The sequence below is a fragment of the Garra rufa genome, unplaced genomic scaffold, assembly GCF_049309525.1.
Source record: "Garra rufa unplaced genomic scaffold, GarRuf1.0 hap1_unplaced_003, whole genome shotgun sequence".
NCBI classification, from domain to species: domain Eukaryota; kingdom Metazoa; phylum Chordata; class Actinopteri; order Cypriniformes; family Cyprinidae; genus Garra; species Garra rufa.
Window position 1 is genome coordinate 7,132,780 of NW_027394278.1, and position 18,792 is coordinate 7,151,571.

Below are 18,792 nucleotides of genomic sequence, written 5' to 3' on the forward strand. Positions count from 1 at the left end.
AGATTACGTGAAAGCTGATTTGTTTTTGTCAGTGTACAGAGGGCTGCGTGTGTCTTATTTTTTCATGTACTATTTATTTATTTACTTTTTTATATTTAAGATATTTACACCAAATTGTTCATATACGCAACACACATTACTTTTCTGTTTAGTTAACCATTGTGAAAAATAAATATACTAAGCTGCATTTGAAATCCAATTATTTCATGCTAAGTATACTACAAATACATTTACATATAAATACCCTGCAATTATACTTTTGGCATATTAAACTTTTATTCTTAAAGTCTGCTAAATTGAAACAACAAGTTTTGTACTTAGTGCACTTTAATTCGCTGGAAGTCCAACTAAAGATACATTTAAGTATATTTGATTGTGCTAAAGTGGAACTATTGCAAGTACTTCAGGTACACTTTACATGTCTTGCATTTAAAGACAGATATTATTCAAAGATCATACAATCCTCATCAGTGACTCTAAAACACATTTTATGCTTAATATTAAGAAATGTGCATTGTGCACAAGTAGTACTCCAAATAAAGTTTGAATAAAATGTATATCCGTAAGTCTTAAATGATATGCCAGTAAATATGTTAGATTTGAACTATACTTAGTATAAAATAAATGTTATTTAAATATTACTTACTTAAATAGAACTTTTTTACTAGGGAATGTACTGTCAACTAAACGTTTCAAGCTCTAAGTACATGATGTCTGTACAGTGGTAATTCAAGTATTTAAAACTAGCAATTATGTAAAGCAGTCGGTAACTTTTTATTTAAAGCAATGCAAAAATATGTTATTTTTAAAAGTAACATTCCACAATGTGTAAAAATATCAAGGGTTGAGATTTATAATGTAAATGTATAGTTTATTTATTTTATAAATATACAGTTTATGACTTAATTGTATTAACGTTTTATAATAATGTTGTTTTAAATAACATAAACAGATTATCTACACTCTACAACCCAGCGCTGGGTGAAATGTGGACAAACTCAGCGACTGGGTTGTTTTGACCCAACGCTTGGGGTAAATGTTTAACCCAACTTTCTGGGTAGTTTTTTTTTTTAACTCAACTATTGCTCAAAAATGAATCCAAAATAGGTTGTAAATAAAAAATCAGATACATAATTACAAGAGGCATCAGCAGTAATCAAAAAGTAAACATTTATGAATAAGCAGTTTTAAAATATATATATTATTTAATTATCATTTATTCAACTTACTGATAAATGTTAATTTATTGGAAATTAATAATAAAAACATTGCTAATTTAAAATGTATTCTGGATTGATTTTAAGCAAGAAATATAGTAATATTTAAGCAATAGTCAAGTTAAATTAAACTACCCAGAAGGTTAGTTTAAACATTTAACCAGTATTTTTTAGAGTGTAATATCTACTCCCTAACACTGTAAATATCATTAAATATAAAAATGATTAAATACAATTTGAATAAAAATGTTTGTAAAATAACAACACAAGTGATTTTATTAGTTATTTTATTAATTATTATTTACACCAATAATTTCACCAATAAGATCAAATAAAAACATATTTTTAATTCAAACACACACGTTATGTTTGTAGTTATTATTTACACTGTAACATGAATACTGTAATCAAATAATAAAAAAATGCTTCAAATGAACCTAAAAGGTTGTAAATTAAAAATCTGACACACAGTTACTAGAGGCATCAGCAATAATCAAAAAGTAAACATTTATTAATGAGCAAATTAAAAATGTTTATTATTTAATTATTATTTATTCAACTCACTGATAATTTTTTGTTGTTGAACATATTAATAAATGTTAATTTCCAACCTTTTCTGGGTTCATTTTAAGCATGGAATAGTCATTTTTAAGCAACAGTCGAGTTAAATTAAACTACCCAGAAGGTTAGGATAAATGTTTAAAAATGTAAATAAAAATATGTGTTTTAAAATAAAAACACAAGTAATATTATTATTTACTTTATTAAATATTATTTACACCATTACATGAACACTGTAATCAAATCGCCAATAAGATTAAATTAAAAAATTAAATATAATTTTTTTTTAAATAAAAAACACACTTGACATTATTATGTATATTAGCAGTTATTATTTATACTGTAACATGAACACTAATAATAATAAAAGATATTTTATTATTAATGTTAGTAAACTAAATACACTGAGCTAGCATTAAATGCACCAGCATCAACTTCGCAACTCAGATCTTTTAATCCAGCGAATGTGCTTTGTCATGATTTTTTCCGCGCTTTTTTCAAATTATTAAAAGATTATCATTTATGATGACTGTAAATATTGTCAGTCATTGCTTATAACATCACGGGCATGGTAAACCTTTGATATGCCAGCACCAGCATTGGTCAGCAGTGTACAAAATACAAGTTTGCTCTCCTCACACACATATGCTTTGCTCTTTCCTGAGGATTTCTCATGGCTCCCCGGCGGAGAGGGGGCTCTCATCCCGGTCCATGTGTAAGTCTCCCTGCGGCGGAAGGCTTAATCTGCTGTGCCACTTTAACCCTCCGCCTCCAGCCGTAGAGCAGGCCCACTCCAACGGGTGGTCGTCCAGTCGGCCCCCCAACAAAAAAGAAGTCACGGGGGAGAAAAGTTGGAAAACTAAACACTGTCGCATTAGATGGACATCCTGCAAAATCTCCAATCCAGATGCTCATATCTCTTTTGACAGTCATTGGGCGGCAAAGTTCATGCTTTAAAGCGAGTGGCTTTTGGTCTCTGTTTTCAACTTTCAGTGTAATGAAAGGCAAACATTGCAAAATTCCCGCGTTATTAAATAAAACATGTCGGTGGCCTGGGGCCAAGCATTGTCACGCTACGAACAAATGTCTTATGATAATATGTTCCATAACTATTGGCCCCGGTCTAGAATGAGCACGTTTGATGTATAGACTCATTATTAGCTGCAAGATATATGCTCACTTAGATGAGAGGAAAATTTATTTTCAACTCAATCCAACCTTACTCCTCCATGTAACTTGAATGATAGTGTTTGAAAAGTGTGAGAGGACTGCTATATATATAGCATGCATATAGTCTCTAGAGCGTCTCAAGGTGAATTGAAATAATTAATATATATTCTTGTGATAGTTTTCATAGATATACTTCTTGGAAGAGTAAAATTGTCGGCATGTAGGTGGAAGCAAAATTAAGCAAGCTCACATTTAAATTAACACCAAACATTGAGCTGTGAATGTTGAACACAGTCCTGCCTTTACTTAAAGATTAAGTACAGAAATTGAAATGTGAATAGCAGTACGCGAAATGGAATTAGACTACAATTTATCTATGCTGTGTAAATAATTCATGAATGGATTTTCACACCATTTTCTGAACTGATTGAACTTGAATTGACCTTCAATCCGACACAAGTCATTTTTGTTTTAATTACACTAATTCTCTTATGTAGCTTTTGACATGTAATGTCACTGACATGATATACAATAATAATTCATAATATCATAAAAATGGCAAAAGAAGTTGTACATATGTATGCATGTATATGTGCAGGATATATGTTAAATTATATTTATTTTCATATCATATAATAAAACAATTTTTATTATTATTATTATTATTATTAAAATATTATTATAACAAATAACCTAGTAGCAAAAATAAACTAGTTCAAAATAACAATAGAATCACATTTAAATCTAATAATAATATAACAACATTAATAAAATTAATAATAATTTATTTCAAATTAGTAGTAGTAGTAGTAGTAGTAGCAATAATATTAATAATAATAAATATTTATTATAATAAATGTTTATAATAATAATAATAATAATAATAATACATATTTATTATAACAAATAAATATTTATTATAATAATAAATAATTATTATAATAAATATTTGTTATACTTATTATAATTATTGTTATTAATTATTTATTAATCTATTATTATTATTATTATTATTATTATTATTATTATTATTATTATTATTATTATTATTTGTTTTTTTATGTGCCAGTAGGTGCATTGCAGTTTCTTCAAAGTTATGTAATAGTAGCAACAACAACAACAACAACAACAATAATAATAATAATAATAATAATAATAATAATAATAATAATAATAATAATTTATTATTATTATTATTATTATTATTATTATTATTATTATTATTATTATTATTATTATTATTATTATTATTATATTAATATTATCATCAGCCAGTAGGTGCATTGCAGTTTAGTCAAAGCTATGTAGTATTAATAGTAGTATTAGTATTAGTATTAGTAGTAGTAATAATGATAATAATAATAAGTATTATTTTGATTATTATTATTATTATTATTATTATTATTATTATTATTATTATTATTATTATTATTATTATTATCATCATCATCAGCCAGTAGGTGCATTGCAGTTTAGTCAAAGTTATGTGGTATTAATAGTAGTATTATTATTAGTATTAGTATTAGTATTAGTAGTAGTAGTAGTAGTAATAATGATAATAATAATAAGTATTATTTTGATTATTATTATTATTATTTATTATTATTATCTGCCAGTAGGTGCACTTCAGTTTAGTCAAAGTTATGTAGTAGTAGTAGTAGTAATATGTATGTATTTATTTATTTATTTATTTATTTATTTATTTATTTATTTATTTATTTATTTATTCTCAGCCAGTAGGTGCATTGCAGTTTAGTTCTAGTAGTAGCAATAATAATAATAATAATAATAATAATAATAATAATAATAATGATAATAATAATAATAATAATAATAATTATTATTATTATTATAAATAAAAATACTAATTGTATTAATTAATGTATTATTATTATTATTATTATTATCTGCCAGTTTAATCTGACTTATGTAGTAGTAGTAGTAATGATAATAATAGTAATAATATAATTATTATTATTATTATTATTACTATTGTTGTTATCATTATTATTATTGTTATTATTATTATTATTATTATTATTATTATTATTATTATTATCTGCCAGTAAGTGCATTGCAGCTTAGTCAAAGTTATGTAGTAGTAGTAGTAGGAGTAATAATAATCATAATAATAATATTTATTTATTTAAGATTTTTATTATTATTATTACATAACTCTGACTAAACTGCAATGCACTTACTGGCAAAAAAAAAAAAAATTAAAACAATATCCTTAAATAATTACATTTGTGTGAAGAATGACTGTAAATCTAAAAAGACAAAAAAGAAGGAATGGATGGAGGAAAAAAGGCGAATTCCAACGGCGGCTCAAAAAAAGGCATGGCCTGCCTCGCTCCCTCTATCCCCCAACACCTTTCTGAAGGATTTATGTAGAATATGAGGGGATTGGAGCTACACCTGGCTTGACAGACACAGCGCTACTTTATTAAAGCTAGTACTGCACAGACTGGTGCTGTATTAAAATTGAAATAGAAGCAGGGGAGAGTTATTTGAGTCCAGAGACTGAGACCAAATCCCGGCTGGTCAAAGCACCAAGAGTTGCCCCACAGCCCGCACAATCTAGGTTTACCTGAGCGCGTAGGCACACACAAACACACACACACACACACATATATAAGTACAAGCAAACGAGGGTTCCTATTGATATTTAGATAATATCATCACATCGGGCTGGATTTTTTTTTTAGATATTGATTTTAAATTGCACATTAGACTCACTCTTCAGGCTGGTTGCGCTTTTTTTTCTTTTCTTGCAAGACCTGGTCCCTATCGGCTCAGTATCGGGCCCTTCTGAGGGAATGTGTATGGATTTTTCTCTTCAGGAGGCTTGTTTTCTGTGATGAGGGAGTCATGCCAATAAGTGCTCCATTACATACGTAATCAGGGAGTGGCAAGAGAATTAGTCACCGCTGACCTCTCAGCCTCTCTCACACACACCTGACAGGAATATAAATGCTAACAAACATTCATTCTGACATACGCACACATATTTTGGGCAGAAATAAAGTTTTTTTTTTCACTGTGTCACTATTTAGAAAAATGACGTGATATATCTTGTAAATGACAAGTAGAAAAGAGAAAATGTAGAAACAGACACACGGTGGACAGTTATCGAAGGTTCAGCAACAAGAACTATAAGCTTCGGTAGAATCAGAAAATTACTTATAATTATGTATTATAATACTTATATTGTTTTTCTGCTCTAGTTTTGTCTTTGGTGCCACAGTTGAATCCAAAAGTGTGATCATTTTCAGTCTAATATTATTTTTTTGTTTCAATTTACGACTATATATGTATGTTGTTATGTCTCTTTTTTGTTTGTTTTATGACAGAATCACTCAAGCTGCATGAAGTTTGTGTAAAACCTGATGATCGTGTTCTCCAGCATGATTTAAAAGTGACTTTTGAAGCAAGACCTTTTGACCTTTAGGAGTTCACATGATGATTGACATGAATTTGCCTATTTGACCCTGTATAATATAATACAAACAATGTAGAATATTCAGTAAGTATTACATTACTTGTCCGTTTTATTTCATGACATATTAAATTTGACAAAATCCTTTAATTTAAATTCCAGGTTTAAATGTGAATTCTACATTTTAAATGTGAGCTCTGTTGAACTGCACTGTTAAATAAAATAAAAAAATAAAATAATTAAAAATTCTGAATATGTAAATGAAACTAATATTCTGATAATACGAGTGTGTTTTATTTTAATCCTTTTGAATACAAAATCCTACATTTTAAATGTGAGATCTGTTGAACTCCATTTGTTAAATAAAATATAAAATAAAATAAATTAAAATTATGAATATATAAATAAAACTAATATTCTGATTAGTAGAGTATGTTTTATTTGAATCGTTTTAAATACTGAATCCTACATTTTAAATGTGAGCTCTGTTGAACTGCACCGTAAAATAAAATAAAGAATAAAATAAAATAAAATAAAATAAAACTAATAAAATTTCAGAATATGTGAATACAACTAATATTCTGGTTATTAGAGTATGTTTTATTTGAATACCTACATTTTAAATGTGTGCTCTGTTGAACTCCACTGTTAAATAAAATAAAATATTAAAATAAAATAAAATTTAATTAAATAAATAAAAATTCTGAATATGTAAATAAAACTAATATTCTGATTATTAGAGTATGTTTTATTTGAATCCTTTTGGATACTGAATCCTACATTTTAAATGTGAACTCCACTGTTAAAGAAAAGAAAATATTAAGATAAAATGAAATAAAATAAAAATTCTGAATATGTAAATAAAACTAATATTCTCTGAAATAAAAACTGAGTCCTACATTTTAAATGTGAGCTCTGTTGAACTTCACTGTTACATAAAATAAAATATTAAAATGAAATGAAATTAAATAAATAAATTCTGAATATGTAAATAAAACTAATATTTGGATCATTAGAGTATGTTTTATTTGAATCCTTTTGAACACGGGGTCCTACACTTTAAATGGGAGCTCTGTTGAACGTTACTGTTAAATTAAATATTAAATAAAATAAAAATTCCGAGTATATAAATAAAACTAATATTCTGATTTTTACTGTTTTACTTGAACCCTTTTGAATACTGAATCCTACATTTTAAATTTGAGCTCTCTTTTTAACCTCCACTGTTAAAAATGCAAATAAAAATAAATTAAGAAATAGTAGTAGTAGTAGTAGTAATAGTAAACAAAAATTCTAAATATGTAAATAAAACTAATGTTTTGAATATATAATAAAAATAATTATTAGAGTTTTACAACAAATATACAGATTTCAATCTTTACACTTCAAAATTTCAAATTTACTTCAGTGTGTTGTTTCAAATGTGTTCAAATTTAATTAATTGTGTCAACAGCAGTTACATTGTAATTATTTGTCAAATTTACCAGCAATTTCTGAGTGAAAATAGTTTCAAAGTAAATCCTACACCATTTTTTTCAAACCGCGTTCTGTGGAACGAATTTTTGTAAACAGTTTACACTCTGAAAAGCTAACACGTTCAATCTGAGTCATATCTAATCGATTCGAAATGGTTTTTAAAGTGGCTTATTGTGTTCCGCGTGATCGCTTTCCCTGTGTGGAGGAAATAACAATATGGTTCTGATTACATCTTTCTCCATTAGTTTTACACAGAGGGTGATTATTCTGTAGAGTAAGATGGATTCATATGTCCACCCGTCTCAGTGCTTCAGATGAAAAGCCTATGCGTGCACGGGAGGACTCCCTTGAGGAGTGTGTGGTTTTGGAGAGGGGCAGGTGGTGTGTGTGTGTGTGTGTGTACGTGTGTGTGCGCGCGTTCATTCCCCATAGGTTCCATAGAAGTCCTACTGCGAGAAAGAGCGAAAAGGGGAGGGGGTGGAGGATTGGCACAATTTCATGAGCTTATGAAAAATGACTTGGCAGAAAGTAGTGTTCTTTGTCCAAGGCTGGGTTTAGATGGGTGGGGGCTGGAAGGAGGGATGAGAAGAAATATAGACGGAAGAGAGGAAGATCTTCTCTTCTACTGTCTATACCTCAACTGCTTATTTCTGTATGTGCTTTCTTTAGTCATTCTGCATCTTCAACTAGTCAACGCTTGCCAAGAGTCTCCATCTCTCATATTCTCTATTTTACTTACATTACCTGCTGTAGGCCCCACATTATTCTTAATAACTGTACCTCAATGTACTGTGTTTAGGCTTAAAAAGTTAGAACTGTAAAGTTTTAAAATATGATGTATATTACTTCAAATTAAACCTTGAATATTTCACTGATTACTGTTTTTGAAAAAAGAAGTATGAAGATACTTCTACTACCAATTTTTTTGCTTCGTTTTAACAGTCTTTGTTCAACAAGTCTGCGTTTATGTGATCAAAAATAAAGTAAAAACTTTTGTAAAGGTCTGTAAAGCTGACTTTTCAGCAGCGATCACTTTCATTACATCTTTTTGAAATCAACTGAATATGTGAAAATCTTATTATGCTTCAATATGTTACATTGTAAATGTATTTACTGTCACTTTTGATCAATTTCATTCATTTTTCCTTTTATTATTGTTGTAAGTTGATTAAGTTAGTGTTGGTACTTTAATATACTATTCTTATATTATTTAATTTAATATAATTATTTTTTATGACATACAGTTGAAGTCAAAAGTTTACATACACCTTGTGGAGTGTTAATTATAAGAATAAAATAAGAGGGATCATACTAATGTATGTTATTTTTTATTTACTACTGACCTGAATAAGATTATTGGTGCTTCACTGATGCTTTAGAAGGAAAAAATATGCTTTAAGAACCAGGGGGTAAAAACTTTTGAACAGAATGAAAATGTGTACATTTTTTTTCATTTAGTACTGGCCTTCAGAAGCTACAGAAGATACTTATATGTTTCCCAGAAGGTAAATTTACCCTGAACTTCAAATTATTAATGCTGTTAATGCATGTTTCCTTCTGAAGCATCAGTGAGCGTTTGAACCTTCTGTAATAGCTGCAGTCCCTCAGTTGTCCTAAATGTAAAAATATGGATCTCAAAATCATACAGTCACTGTTGGAAAGGGTTCAAATACACAAAAATACTGAAAGACTAAAGAATTTGTGGGACCTGAATGATTTTTCTGAAGAACAGTGGACAGTTTAACTGTTCAGGACAAACAAGAGACTCATGAACAACTATCACTAAACACAAAAACACAGCTGTGGATCATTCAGGTAACAACACAGTATTAAAAAACATCAACATTTTGCAGATTCTGAAAGGTGTATGTAAACTTTTGACTTTTTTCTTGTAGTTTTATCTGGTTTCACTAAAGCAGTGGTTCTCAAACTGATGGCTGATGTTGAAAACAAGGCAAACTTAAAAAATAAAGGACCACAAATTAATTATTTGGCTTATAACAGGGAATCGCTATGAATTAGCTAATGACAGTCAGGTTTTCACAGATTTGGGTTATCTATTCTTTGTTTTTGTTTTTTTTGTTTTTTTAAATGACTAAAGTCATCCACAACCTGAAAATCTTTTGAGAAACACTACACTAGACTAGACGGATGCAAATAGATCTTATTTTTCTGCAGCCAGTGCTGTTTTTTTATTCATAGGAAACCTATCAAATAGATTTTTCCCAGCTGCACGTAACATATAGATATAATCTCTCCTGTCATCACAAATTATTTACAAGCATAAAATTTGTAAAAAAATTTGATTTAGTATCAACAATAACTTCCTCTACTTTCACATCAGTGAAAAAGAATCAGCGCTGAGAAGAATTACAGTGTCGCCCATCCTCAGTCAAAGGCCGCGAAGTGATTTAATTAATGTTGTATGCCCACCGCAATGACACCAAATAAGATCTGAAGAAATTCCTTTGTCGTGGTAGGGAACGGGGGATTATTGATGGTGTTGTTTGTGCGGACGTATTTCTTTAATTAAAACAGATCGCTGTCCAAGAGTAATGAGAGAGACAAATTACTTTGGCATGGTGCTGGCAGCACAGGCTAACTGACATGAATTGAGTCGTGGAAAGTATTTTCAAAGTGTGTTCGGGGCTTAGAGTAGAAAAGGAAAGCCAGGCTGCGAACCGATGAGAAGTTTAGCATGGATTTCGAGTTCCTGTGTGCGACGAGAAACACTGAAGCAACTGTGACAGTTACGGCTGTCAGATCCCCAGCTTCACTACATGTGTTTATCTCTATCTGAATCTGTCAACACTATGCATCTATGTATGAGTATTTTTAAGCATGTCTGTGTTCGGGCCCTGTTAAGGGGGGTATGGGGGGATCAAGGCTTTTGACTTGTAGTTCTTTCCCATTACTCATCCAACAGCCTTGCTTGGCTGCCATTTGGCTCAGACTCATAGTGTGTGTGTGTGTGTGTGTGTGTGTGTGTGTGTGTGTGTGTGTGTGTGTGTGTGTGTGTGTGTGTGTGCGTGTGTGTGTGTGTGTGTGTGTGTGTGTGTGTGTGTGTGTGTGTGTGTGTGTGTGTGTGTGCGTGTGTGCGTGTGTGTGTGTGTGTGTGTGTGTGTGTGTGTGTGTGTGTGTGTGTGTGTGTGTGTGTGTGTGTGTGTGTGTGTGTGTGTGCACGTGAGTGAATATGCATGAGTAAGCATCTGAAAACTTTGTGCCTTATATATCTGTGTTTTTAGGTCTACTTTACGCATGCTGAAACTTTACAATAACTTATTCCATATGTTGTAAATAAAAACAAATAATTCAAGTCTCAAATTTGTTGCCAGTGCCTCCCACTTTAGACTGCAGCTTGCGGAGGCTCACTCAAACCATATGTATTTAAGTTAAAGCAAATGGTTGGCGCAATACTGGCAACACACCTGATCGCAGAACAGTGACCAGACAGATTAACAGATTTTTCCCATCTGTGTGGCTAATGATTTTTATGTATACCAGACAAACCAAAACAACCACATACTTGATGAAAAATTGCCTGACGGTCTTTGAAATTATATTGTGAGCGTTATATATTACAGTTTGCATTGAAGTTATCATGGCAGTGTGCTCATTCCACGATCATTTGTTTTCATTTTTTATTCCTAATTCTTTTTCGACATACATTTATAGTATTATAAAAGGGCTAGAGAATAACAAGTCATGCTGCGTTAGTTTAGAAAACTCATGCAACTTTTAAATGTTTTATTTTATCTCACGCTCTGTTGAAAGCTATAAACCAAGGAACTGCATAAGAACTATTCACTTCATGACTACAGTTGACTGAACATTGTTGGTAATAGAAAGTGATGTTTTTATTCAATATGTACTTCTGTTATAAGTTTTATGACATTATACTTTATAGCTTTCAGAATGTAAGCCATAACATGTAAATTTAGTTCCTTTGAACCAGACATCACAGTTGGAGATCAAGTACTTATTGTACATATTAAGCTGTGCATAGCTTTCCCACATCTCTGACATAGTTCAAATTACATAAAATGAACAACCAAATATTAATCAATTGTAAATGAGTTTTATTTATTTGTGACTTTATTCACCTTAATTTTAATAATTGATTATTTTTTTCATAATTATTCTTTTTTATACTGTCTATTCATATTTTAAGATTCAAAATCTGGGTCTCTCTATAAATAAAGGGCATCTGAAAATGCAAAGTAATGAAAAATAAAAATATGAGTCAAAATGAAATAACATTTGAAATAAACTATAAGTTATTAAAGTTGTTTTAACATTTAAATTCTAGTTTATGTAAGTTACAATGCTAAATAATGAGTTAGTTAAATAATAAGTTGAATAAAAAAAAACATGAATCAAAACATATTTTCAATTTTCAAAAAAAAAAAAAAAAACTGAAATGAAATGAATGCCTCATGTCTAAATGAGGCTGAACATTAATTAAAACCAGGTTCAAAATTCTTGTTTCATTTCGTTGACGTATTAAAGGTTTTTACAGAGGGGATTTTGAATATCAATAAATAAATCAGAAAATACTTTTATTATAAGTTTTTATTTCTAAATGCTTTTAAAAAAAATAGATAGGAACAAACTGGAAAGGTTGTGTATATAAGTGGAATATTGACGTAAGTTATGTATTATAAATTAATATTTATATTTTAATATTTAAATTTTCTATAGACACAGGGGGAAAAAATCAATTAACATTTACAGCACAGTGTCATGTATCAAGTGGCGTATTGTTTTTAATAGTAATGGAAAAGATTTGCATTTTTTTTATTGACCAACATATTTCTTATAAGCAAATATCATAATAAGCTAATATCATAGCTAGCATTTTATTAATCCTAAATACACATACACTGCTGCTCAAAAGTTTGGGATCTGTAAGATTTTTAATGCCTTTATAGGAGACTTTTTTACTCATCAGGGCTGCGTTTATTTGATTAAAAATACAGAAAAAAGGATTATCTGATAAATAAAACATTAAAACGAACAGTATTTATTTAAACTGGGAAACTTTTGTAACAATAAACACCTTATTCAAAATTTGGGGGTCAGTAACTTTTTTCTTTCTTTCTCTTTTTTGAAAAACATGTATATTTTTATTCAGCAAGGATGTGTTAAATTGTTCAAATGATAGTAAAGACTTAAATTGTTAGAAAAGATTTCTATTTTGAATAAATGCTGTTCCTTTTAACTTTTTATTCATCAAAGAATCCTGAAAAAAAATCACAGGTTTCAAAAAAATATTAAGCAGCACAACTGTTTCCAACATTGATAATAAAAGTAATAAATCAGTATATTAGAATTATTTCTGAAGGATCATGTCACACTGAAGACTGGAGTAATGGCTGATGAAAATTCAGCTTTGCATCCAGAAATAAATAATTTTTTTAAGTATATTAAAATAAAAAAAACTTGAATTGGAATAATATTTCATAATATAACTTTTTTCTGTATTTTTGATCAAATAAATGGGACTTTGTTGAGCATAAGAGACTTTTGAGTAGCAGTGTAATTAAACTGTGATACGATTTTCAAACCTTTTGCATAATTGGACAAAATTCCAGCTTCAAAAATAAAAAAAAACAAAAAACATGTCTGATATTATTTTCCGTTTATTTGTCACTAAAAATGGAAGGTCATGTTGAGTGCATTGCATTGTGGGATACAGTATTTCACAATGTGCTCAGCACAAAATACTATGCACAGCATACAATACAAAAATAGTAGTAGTATAGTAGCGTGCTATTTTAAACATAGACAATGTTTGTTTTGGATCCGTTTGATTTTTCCGCACTTATACATGTCATAATGTTTCCATTAGTAATGTTTCAGGGTTTTTCATTGCTTAATTCTATGTTCAACAACTTGACAAAGTAAAGTTACTCTTTAAAACTTTCATTATCCGCCCAGATTAGGCCGGATTAAGTCGCGTCCATGCTCTCTTGTTCCACAGCCTGTCCTCTGTTGTCTTCTATCCAACATCAACCTCTGGCCACCTGTTTTTATGGGTTTGATGTGTCCATGGTAACAATCCGCACATCTCTGCCAGGGCGCTCGTAAATTATGATCATCGAGTTTGCCATGCACAGCTGCAGCGCCGTCTGACGTTCACAATATCAGAATCCAAACAATGTTCTCCGAGAGTTATCAGTTATTCCATGGGAGTCGCTTTTGGCAGCTCTTTCCAACCTGTGTACTTCACCTACTCAGAAAGCCAGTTAAAATATATCCAGTTACAGTTTTCCGAAACATTGTGAGAAGGCGCTGTGTGCATTGTTCGGATGAAATGAGTTCAGCTATGATCGTACCTTCATGGCGGTGGAGAAACATCCTGCGGTGGCATCCCTCACGGCGCCAGCCGCTCCAGTTCAGAATTCCGCACTTCGTAAAAAATGCATCCAAGGCTCATTGTGTTCTTCTGGTAATCAATACCTACAGCACAGCTGTGGAGCCATAAAGAAGGGACAGGACGTTACATTTGGCAGCCATTGTGTAACTACAGTTCCCAGGATCCTATGCTTTGTGATAGACATCATCATACATCAGTTGCAAAGAACTGAACTTGACTCATGTAGCAAGACAGATTTTCCACAACTGTCACAACTGTTTTTTATTTAAGTGTTTTTTCCCCCAATTATAAGCATTTCTGGCCCTGTGAACTTTGTAAAACTGTAAACATTTTACACCGTTTATTTAAGGAAAGTCGCCATTGCTGAATAGGTTAAAGAAACTAGCTAATAGATTTCCCACTTGGTTAATACCAGTACATAAAAAAAACATGTATTACATGTTTTATGACATTTCATGTTCAAGTAAAGCATTACCTAATAAAATATGTGCTAATTTGCATGCTTTCCAGAACAAAAATCTGAACATTGGTTAAAACCAGGTTCAAAATTCTTGTTTTATTTTGTTGACATATTTACAGAGGGGATTTTAAATATTAATAAATAAATCAGAAAAAAAAACGTTTTATTCTTAAATGTTTTTAGGAAAATGCTTTGAGAGTATAGATTGTAATAAACTGAGGAAGTTTGTATACAAACAAAGCCCTTACATTAAAGCTATGAATTATAAATTTAAATTAATTTTTTAATATTAATATTTTTTATAGACACAGACTAAAAATAAATGTAAAAAATAAATAAAAAATCCATTAACTTTTACATTTATTTTTTTATAATGATGGAAAAGAGTTACATTTTGGTTACATTTTCATTTTAGGAATAAATTGACAGACACCTTTGTCTTGATATGGCCAGTTTGATTGGAATATGACACAGACATATTTTCCTTGATTTTAGAAAATAATTATAAAAACCTAAAACATGATTATTTCCCATTTTGTTTGGATTAATATAATTTGAAACTTAATAATGTGTTTTCATAAATAAAGGGCGTTTGAAAATAGCAAAAAAAATAAATTATAAAGACTTCTAGGTTTTAATGTGACCTTTATATAGCATATATATATATACATACACAAAATCTGACTATTAAACCCATGAAATTTGCAACTTTTGACCCTTCACCCTCTTCTGTCATGTTAGTTTTTGTACTGGTAATTATCACATTTACAGAGCAAAAACTCTCCTTGTTATCCGATATTGGTGAGATGCTCGACTTTGGACATCATCCAAAAACCACTTCTATCAGTGTCTGAAGATCTCCGCGCAGTCCCTGGTTTCAAAAATGAAGCCTGTGTTCTTCAAAAGAGCCTCCTTCTTTTGAAGTGAACTTCTGGGATTGTTTCCTCACTAGCCTCTGTCTGAACTGCAGGAGCCTAATTGATTAAGTGCGGACGAGGGCTAGCTATTGTAAATGAGGTGACAGTCAAAGACTCAAAGACGCATGCGGGAGTTACAGTAGCCTGCCGAAGCATCGTTAGTGGAAGTCTCACACAGGGCAAATAGGGAGGTTTTGCAAGCCCAGATGCCTCCATGATCTGTGGTTTGAAAAGAAATAGTGTGCGTAAAGAGGTGATTATTCACAAACGCAAATCAGAGCCTCATCAGAAGAGCAGAACTGGCAGTAAATCTGATTCTTACCCCTTGTTAAACCTCGACGTCCATGTCATCTCATTGGCCTCTGCATGTCATTCTCATCAGAAGTGCCACCTCTTCTGGTTGTGGTGCTAGCCTGCGTGCTAATGCCCTTAAGCAGCTGAGACCGATAAATCAGTCTCATCCTGCCGCCGAACTGGGGTCTGTGACATTTGACAGTCTTTTATAGCGCAGAACGAAACATGTCTGTGTGCTGCAATTCAATTGTGCTGTATCGATTTCTGCCCCGTCCGTCATTATTCCCCAGGCCTGATTGACAGCTGAAAATTGGTTACGTTAAGTATTTCATATGTTATAGCGGCTGACATTTGCTTGCCTGCACCTTGTGTCAATATTGTTGGAGAGCTCGGCAGCTTTATGAGAGAGCATTATACACTGAGTGTGGCTTTTGTGCGATGTCCCAGTGTTTTTCCTGACATAATTTAAGATATATTAAAAAAACGATGCCGCTGGCATCTTTCCGCCTCTCAAAGGTGTTTAATGCCAATATTATTGTCTTCCTACAGAAGAGCATGTATGCTCATAATCGAGATGCCCTCCTCCCTTCCCGCCGTCACCATCAACGAGCTTATGTTTAGGCATTAGATGGACGATGACTGTAAAATTGAGCCTCAGTGATTGATTCGTGTCGCGGCTCTGCGCAGGATGTGAGCACCTCCCCACCCGCCTTACTGCGGGATTGGCACAACCCCATTATCTCTTCTCCACCAGGAACGGTTGATATAATCTGTCACACATTAATGTTGACATTTTGTTGTATTCATATTATACATGAGAAGATGACCCAATACATATACATACATGCATGCATGCATACATACATTCCTATGAGGAGGCAAGGGAGGCAATGAAAACAATGCTAATATTACAAAATATAACATTAGAAAGTGTATAAATCACTTGTTTTTCTAAAGAAACATTGTCTAACAGTGACAACAGCAGGTAAAGTTACAGCGAAAGTCCGTGTCTCTCGCCTCCCCTGAGCCCATTGAGCCCAAACTGAGTTTTAACAGACCCCTTAAAGCCTGCGGTGAGTTTGGAGGGGGGTAATTGAGAATGAATGAGTGAAAGTCATGTGAGAGGAGGCAATGCCTCCATTGCAATATGATTGGATATGAGTGGTTTTGTTCAGCTGTGATTGGTTAATGCGATAAATCCTGCCTCTTGTGTTTGTGCGCCTTTCGCGAAACAGTCTGAATGAACAATGTAATTGCCTTAGTGGGAAGACTGTTTAAAAAAAAAAGCAAGTAAACACCTTTAACACTTAGATATAACCACTTTGTTACACCAAAATAAGACCCAAAATGACATATAAACATGATCTGTGAGAGTATTTAGTGAGTAATCAATTTGAGATTTAATGACAAGGGTAAGAGTTAACTTTTAAAAAGAATAGCTGAACATAAGTTCACAAATAAAATGTATTGTTTGAATTGTTATTGCCTTGAGTAATTGTAATGTAAAATGCTTAAAACACTAACTTGATGAGATTCTTTAATAAAGATAATATTGATTACATTGTTAATGTAAAGAATTTTTTTTCTTTTTCTGATAGTGTAAGTAATGTTTAACCAAGAAAATGTGACTGGGACAAATTTACATTTGATTTAAAAACAGTTTTTTGAGGACTTTGCCTTATTTCAGAACACCACCATACACCACTGATACACTGTAACTGATTTTTGTAATTTGAATAGTATTTTACTGTAATATCTAAATATTGTAAAATGAGTATACAGTATCTTCCTGTAAACTGCAAGGGATTGTGGAAAAATATATGTTCACTACTGTAATTCTCCACTACTGTAAATCCGTTTACAGTAAACTATTGTAAACTTACAGTAGTAAACTTGCCCGTGAAAAAATGACCAATGGCAATTCCTGTTGAGAGGAAGTGGCATTAAAAGGACAAAAGACAAATGTTCCACCATTAACTTGACAAAAAGGTTAGTATATTATTTCTGTTTATGAAAAACTGAGCAATTTTAAGATGTTTTCACTTGTTACCAGCAAACTAACATTATTCATTATTCATAACATTATTATTAAAAAATGTTTAAACTAATTGATTACTCTATAGTACTGATAGTATAATTGAAAATACAGTAATAAAATACTGTAAATGAAATTACAGTAAAAATACTATAAATTAAATTACAGTTGGCATCTAGCTGCCAGTAAGTTACTGTAATATTTGCAGAAATCTTTTTACAGTGTACATGTGACCCTAGACCACAAAAGTAGCACAAAAGTCTTAAGTAGCACCAGGAATATTTGTAGGAATAGCCAAAAATATGGGTCAAAATTATACATTTTTCTTTTATGCCAAAAATCATTGGGATATTAAGTAAAGATTATGTTCCATGAAAATATTTTGTAAATTTCCTGCCGTAAACATATCAAAACTTAATTTTTGATTAGTAATATGCATTGCTAAGAACTTAATTTGGACAGCTTTAAAGGCGATTTTCTCAGTATTTTTATTTTTCTATATTTTTTTTTGCACCCTCAGATTTCAGATAGTTGTATCTCGGCCAAATATTGTCCTATCCTAACAAACCATACATCAATGATGCTCGTTTATTCAGCTTTCAGAAGATGCATGAATCTCAATTTTAAAAAAACCCTTATGACTGGTTTTGTGGTCCAGGGTCACATATATAAAACAGCAGCCCTCTAGTTTCCATATGCTGTACTGTATTATTGCATGAATTTCTTTCATTTATAGCCCAGACATTTAAAATTACACAAAAAATTGTCTGTGTACAGTACATATTTGACAATAGTCCATAATGCATTCCCAATGCACTAACAGTTTAATTATAGAATTAATGAA